Below are 7155 nucleotides of genomic sequence, written 5' to 3'. Positions count from 1 at the left end.
GGCGCTCGGCCAGCCCGAGGTAACGGCTCCTCGCTCGCCAGGGGGCGCCTCGGTCCGTTCCCGGCGAGCCCGACCTCGGGCAGGTGACGCGGCGCCCCGCCCCTCGGGGTCCCCGCCCGGCGCGCGCCCGGCGCGCGGGTGCCTGGCGAGGGATTAAACGGCGGGAGGGGTGGGGATGGGACGCGAGGGGTCACGTCAAAGCGGCGTAGACAAAGGGCGGGCACGCGCACGTCTTTACGCACGCCTCGGCCGGCGGCGGCGGCGGCCAAGGGCGGGAGGTATCGGCCACGGAGGCATTGGGAGCCCCGGAGCCTCGCGGTCGGTGAGTTTGACCGAGTTCCCGTCGGTCCTGAGGGTCACTGGCCCCAGGGGAGCCGACAGCGGGCCTGGGGGTTCGGGGCCCAGGCAGCCGACGAGCGGCCTGCGGTCCGGGGACCCCCCTCCCAACGCCGCTCCGGCGTCAGGAGACACCATTGCCTCTTCCTGGGGTTTCCCGGCCGGTCGGAACGTACCGCCCCCTCGGCCGCAGTGGAACAGTCCGCGCCCCTCCCCGGGCGAGCGCTTGCCGCGCCACCCTCCGGTCCCGCCGCAGCGCCCCGGAGCCCGCGCCCCGCATTCCCGGAGGCCGGTGCCGGGCGGCTGCCGCCACTCCCTGCTCCGTCCGGTCCCACTCCGGATGGGCTCTCCGGGCTTCTCCCGCATCCCAGGTGCTCCGCAGCCCGCCCTCCCCGAGCGTGGAGGATTGGAGCTTGGGAGGGCTGAGGGGTTATTAGAGATCACGGGGAGGCGCCTTCACCTGTAATTTCTTTTCTTATGTCCTTTGGCTTCACGGGGATGTAGATTTTCCTCGCTTGTTCTCCAGAGGAACCCATTTTTCTTTCTTTAGAATTTCTTAAACCCCGAAATCCCTTATCTGTCCGTTTTGATTTCACGCCCTGCAAGGCATCCTCCTGCCACAGGGTCTTGTTTATTTATTCACTTCCGTTTCACATAGGGTTTTAACTTTTGCAGTTTCAAAGTTAGGGAAAATATAGCGTATGAAACATATGGAATAGCTCTATGGAAATAAGTTCTGTACTGTACTAGATATAAGTGCCTGTCACTGCTCATGCCCTCAGTGCCATGGATCTTCTCAGTGATAACCTTCTTGAGAGCAGTTCCTTTCTGGTTCATTTTCCATAATTTTGACTTAACTTTGAGTGCCTCTGCTTAGTTTCATCTCCTGTAGATTCTATCTCAACCCAAGGGAAATGGTGTGAAAGCAGTTATCCATGTGCCAGAGACTGGAGAAATGAGTCCTGTAATAATGCCAGTCTGGTATTCTCCTCTCAACTTTGGTAGTGTTTTTGTTTTGTTTTGCTTTTTTACCAACTTTGTATTATGGAGACTTTCAGACATAGCAAAATAGATAAAATAGTGAGCCAGCATGTGTCCATCATCCTGCCTCAACAACTGACCTTCAGGTTGAGCCTGTCCCATCCATTTCCGCCTCTCCGAAGCTCTGTGATAAGTACTTGCTGTCAAAAGTAGCATGAGATTCAAAATAAAAAACGTACCGGTGTGTAAAGTCATAATGTACTTTTTTGGGACATAGTCTACTATTGGAAGTTCTTCAACTAAGAAATATGTAATAGCATTGGAGAAGGGCCAGAAGAGGGCACCTAAAATGATCAAGGGTTGAAACGAAAAGTCTTTTGGATGTGGATGAGAACTTCCAGATCATCTTTCTAACTTTTTCATTTTTGATGCACCCTCAGGGTCCTTAGAGGTTCAGTGACTTGTCCAGATTAACCGGGAATAAGAGTCCAACTGAGGCTGGAAACCTCTCCCAACTCCACGTTCAGTCTTCTTTCTCCTGTACCATAGTACTGTCTTTAAGTTGTTTCTTTCAGGAAAGGGAAATGTCTTGAAGAGCTATAACTGAAGACTTTTACAATGAAAGGTTTGGATGGGTATTATTAATAGGAACTTTCCCATCAAATTCCGGAATAGTAAAACTAGGGGATATGTCTTAAAGTATTTCTTAAGCCAGATATGGGACAAATGAGAAATTCGAATCACAGCTTTTAGTAAACATGGGAAAATTGTGACCTTAGAAGGGGAATACCAGACTGAGAATTACTGACTTTAAAAGATGTAGATAACATTCACAGCTATTTAAGAAAGAGTAAGGGAAACTGGGATGATTTGGCATGCACTGCTGAAGTTTTGCTCTTGATAGCAGAGGGAACGATAGTACCGAAAGGAAAACATAGAACATCCTTTCTTACCATCAAGAGATAAAAATCCTAGACTGGATGTAACATGAATTAGGTGTTTGCTTTCTTTTCTTTTTTTGTTTTTTTCCAAAACCATAGTACGTATTTCTTAGCACACTTTGTGCTGTTAAGTTTCCTTATCTCAGGAAAGACAGGTAAATTCAGCCCTTGTACCTCAGTCTTTGCCCTTGAAATTGGAGGGGATATTGTACCTCCAGGGAATGCTGTGAGCAAAAGAATCTTTGTATATAGAGTTCATTGAGTTTGTTTTTAAGCTTGGTTTATATGATGTGACATAGTTGTTTATAAATTATTTTCAGGATGAACTTTGTTAGCTTGTGACTTAAATACAGTGGTCGTCACATGCATCCAGCTTATGGAAATAACTGCTGAGATAACAGCATCCGGGTGTCTTCGTAAATCATTACCCTAAAGACATGGGTGCAGGGAGAACTTTTATGTTTTGTGTGGGTTTTGTGGGTTTTTTGTTTTTGGGGTTTTTTTGGGGGGGGAAGGGAGAAGAAGGAAGAAAGGGGGGAGAGAGAATCTTAAGCAGGCTCCACACCAAATACAGAGCCTTACACTCAGGACCCTAAGATCATGACCTGAGCTGAAATCAAGAGTCAGCACTTAACCGACAGAGCCACCCAGGCACCCCTTGTGTGGGTTTTGTGTGTGTGTGTGTTTGTGGTATCAGAAAGAGTGCAGTGGTTAGCTAGGATTCTATCGTGGTAACTGGTTTCTGCTGAAGAATAAACCACTTCTCTTATCTGTAGGCACATCACAAAATGTTACTTTTTATTAAAAATCTCTTGCTTTCTGGAGGTAGAAGCTAGAGATCATGTGACCCTGGTCGAACTGTACTCCAAAATTGTTTCTTCAAGTAAAGTCGAACCTCATTACGGTGTGGCGTTTACTTCTTTCTGTATCATGATGCTCAAGGGAGGACTTGACCAAGTATCATCAAGTCCGTGTATCACTAAACTACAAAATACTTAGGATAGCATGATGAATGCTTCTTAAAAGCACTGAATTTTAGAATTAGTAGGAATATTATAAAGCTTGCAGTTTTTCCTAACTCCTTGAAAGGTACTGTCTCTCCTTTAAAACATGCATACCCATGCACCTGCCACCCAGTCACAGGACCTTCCCTCCTTTCTTTGGGCACTGTTTTAGTTTGCCTTGTTTTTGCATTGCACCTCCTATAAAATAAGCCCAAGATCTGCAATATTAGAATAATGCATTGTAAAAAGTAGAAGCATGATAAATTGTTGTTGACGTTTTGAATTAAAATACCAAAAAACTGGTGTGGAAATTGAAATCCAGGGAAGCTGAATGACTTGCGCAGACCAGATGGTAACAAAATTGTGCCTGAACTCTTAACTAAGGAGACGCCTGAGTTCCAACTCTAAGCTCCTCCCTGGTAACATTTTCTTCACACAGCAGAATGGAGAGGAAAAAAATATTTATGTATATTTTTTTTCTTTACCAGTTACACATATTTTATTTTCAGTGTCTGCTTTCAAAGTTTGTGATCAGGCGCACCTGGGTGGCTCAGTCAGTTAAACATCTGACTCTTGATCTCAGCTCAGGTCTTGATCTCGGATTCATGAGTTGGAGCCCATTGTTGAGCTCCATGCAGGGTGTGGAGCCTACTTAAAGAAAATGAATAAATAAAAAATAAACGTTTTTGATCAGTGCTATCCAATAGAAATACAATACACACCATATATATAACTTTACATTTCATAATAACCACTTTCTTTAAATTTTTTTTTCCCCTCAAAGATTTTATTTGTCAGAGAGAGAGAGAGAGCACAAGCGGGATGAGGGGGCGGGTAGTGGCAGGCAGAGAAAGAAGCAGGCTCCCCAGTGAGCAAGGAGCCTGATGTGGGACTTGATCCCAGGAGTCTGGGATCATGATCTGAGCCGAAGGCAGATGCTTAACCAGCTGAGCCACCCAGGCATCCCGTGTAAGAGCCACTTTTAAAAAAGTACAAAGAGACACATGAAAATAATTTTAATCATGTATTTTATTTAACCCAAATTATCCAGAATATCACTTCAACATGTAATCAATATACAGATTATTAATGAGGTCTTTTATATTCAGTTTTTCATAGAACATTTAAATCCAGTGTGTATCTTATTTACATTTACAGCATATTTCAGTTTGGACTACCCACATTTCAAGTGCTCAAGAGTTATATGTGGTTAATGGCTGCTGTGTTGGACAACATGGAATCTCTGTCAGCTGAGCATAAAGATAAAGGAGCATTTTAGGTTCTTAGTAATACTCAATTCTGAGGTTAAAATAGAGTTTGTGGTTGGGATCATTGGTTTTTTTGTTTCATGTCTTAGTGATTTTTCTTTGCATAATTAGGATTGTTTCAAGTTTGTAGCAAGTTGAACAAAGAAGTCTGATGGTCTACAAATTTGTACCTTTGTGATGAAATGCTTTCTCTCTCTCTCTTTTTTAGCCATCTTGACCATTTTTAAATGTGTAGTCCAGTAATATTGCTTTCTCATTTTAAATAACACTATTTAGTCGTTGGGGGGGAAAGGCTTGATTTTTAAAAAAACAGCAGTAGCAAAACTAAGTAATAAAATAACCTAATAAAAAATGGTAAAGATTTGAACACTTTACCAAAGAAGATAGATGGATGGCAAATAAGCATAAAGATATTCACTATCATTGGTCACTGGGGATATGCAAATTAAAACTATGAGATACAACTTCACATTGATTAGTGTGTCTAAAATTAGAAAGACTGATCCTGTCAAGTGTTGGCAAGGTTGTAGAACAAATGGAACTTTCATATACTGCTGGTGAGGATGCAAGATGATGCTACAACCAGTTTAGAAAGCAGTTTGGCGGGATGCCTGGGGGGCTCAGTTGATTAAGCGCATGCCTTTGGCTCAGGTCATGATCCTAAGGTCCTGGGATTGAGTCCCACATCAGCCTTCCTGCTCAGCGGGGAGCCTGCTTCTCACTCTGCCTACTGCACCTCCTGTTTGTGCTCTTTCTGTCTCTGACAGATAAATAAAATCTTTAATTTTTTTTTCAAAGATTTTATTTATTTATTTGAGAGAGAAGGAAAGAGAGAGTGAGAGAGCACTAGCAGGGCCAGGGGTAGAGGGAGAAGCAGACTCCCCACTGAGCGGGGAGCCAGACATGGGGCTCGATCCCAGGACACTGGGATCATGACCTGAGCTGAAGGCAGACCCTTAACCGCTGAGTCACCCAGGTGCCCCTAAATAAAATCTTTAAAAAAAAAGAAAGAAAGAAAGAAAGCAAGCAAGCAAGCAAGCAAGCAGTTTGGCAGGTAAACATACAGCTGTTTTAGACTCTGTCGTTCCACTCCTAGGTATTTACCCAAGAGAAATAAAAATGTATGTCTATATGAAGACTTGCAGATAGCAGCTTTATTTATAACAGTCCCAAACTCAGCCCAGTTGTTCCTCAGTAGGTGAATGCATAGGTGAATGTGGTATATCCACACATTGGACTACAGCTCAGCAGTGAAAGGAATGAACTTGTGACATGTGCAGCAACATGAATGACTCTCAGAATAATTATGCTGAGTGAGATAGGCCAGACCAAAAAAAAAAAAAAAAAGGCCAGGAGGTTGCTTCCAGTTACATATACAGTACTCCAATGTAAAAGCACCGTTTCCAAGATGGAGCTCTGGGAGCAGCATTCAAGTTGGGTAATGAAACGTCTTGGGTCTTAAAACCCCCGTGAGTCAAATTGTCCTTTCTTAGGCCAGTTGCCCCCGAATATCAAAATATCCGGTGTCCTTTGTCCTTTTTTTCTTTTCCAGCTTTGAAGACTTCATATTGCTTTGGGGGAACTTGATACCAGGTTTCTTATTGCCCAGTTCTAACTCAGGTTAGTCCCTTGTAGGCAAGGGGAAAGTTACATGAGGTCAGAGCGACCTTAGTTAAGACCAAGACCCCGAAACTGACCATATTACAGTCTTCTTTCTGGTGAGTTGACTTATCCTTCAGCTTATTGTATCTTGACTTTGTTTTAAACCATTTATTTTATCTAGATTTGATGTCAGCTCTGTGTATAGTCCTGGTTTTTTAGCACTTCAGGTTCACTTCAGCCTAGTAGTGCTGAGTGCTGCCCTGTTTCCTTGGAAACACTGTATACTTCCTCCTAAGCACCAGTATTTCATTCAAGCAAATTTCTTATACTCCACTACTCTGATATACTTGACATTCAATTCACCCAGCACTATTACCTATTCAAAATGGTAAATAAAAATTTAAAGGTAGCAAAAAGATAAAGTGACCTCTCCCTCACACTCCTAGGGGCAGCAGCTATAGCCATTCTTGTATCTTTCCAGAAATCTGGATCTTTGCAAATACATTTAAACTGTGTATATTCTCCCTTTTCCTCCCTCTCAATTCGTATTTACTGTGGACATTGTTCTGCATCTAACTGGTAGATTGTTTCTTTATCAGTGCACAAGTAAATGTCTTTTTCCATTTAACAGATGAATAGCACTCCATTGTATCTTCTGTTCATTGTGGTGGTTGATGTTTCTTTGGATATTACAAAGAGTGCTGCGGTCAGTAACCGTGCACATACATCATCTAGTATATGCATCAGTACAGGGTTTCTCAGCCTTAGCACCATTGTCATTTGGGGCTGGATGATTCTTTGCTGTCAGAGGTGACCTGCGTATTACAGGATGTTTAGCAGTATCTCTGTCTTTGCACTCGTTACCAGTAGCTCCCCATCCCAAGTCCTGACAACTAAAAATGTCTGTAAACATTACCAAATGGTGGGGGGAATGTTGGGGGAGAGGGGAGAAGTTGGGGGGTGGAAATGGCCCCTGGTTGAAAACTACTGTTCTAATTTATCTGTTTTTGTTTGTTTGTTTTG

The 7155-nt window shown here is 43.6% G+C and overlaps 1 protein-coding gene across 3 annotated transcripts in view; it reads left to right on the top strand.

The window, feature by feature from the left end:
* Positions 1–211: 211 nt before the first annotated feature.
* The window catches only part of GPAT4 (glycerol-3-phosphate acyltransferase 4), a 33819-nt gene continuing 26875 nt past the window's right edge, over positions 212–7155 (top strand). For all 3 annotated transcript variants that reach the window (XM_040643224.1, XM_040643222.1, XM_040643223.1), the window contains exon 1: positions 212–322. The gene's annotated coding sequence lies outside the window, so the exon portion shown is untranslated. The remainder of the gene's footprint in view (positions 323–7155) is intronic.

The sequence above is a fragment of the Ursus maritimus genome, unplaced genomic scaffold, assembly GCF_017311325.1.
Source record: "Ursus maritimus isolate PB19 unplaced genomic scaffold, ASM1731132v1 scaffold_28, whole genome shotgun sequence".
Lineage (NCBI taxonomy): Eukaryota > Metazoa > Chordata > Mammalia > Carnivora > Ursidae > Ursus > Ursus maritimus.
Note: the sequence above shows the minus strand (reverse complement) of the source record. Positions and strands in the feature narration are given on the sequence as shown.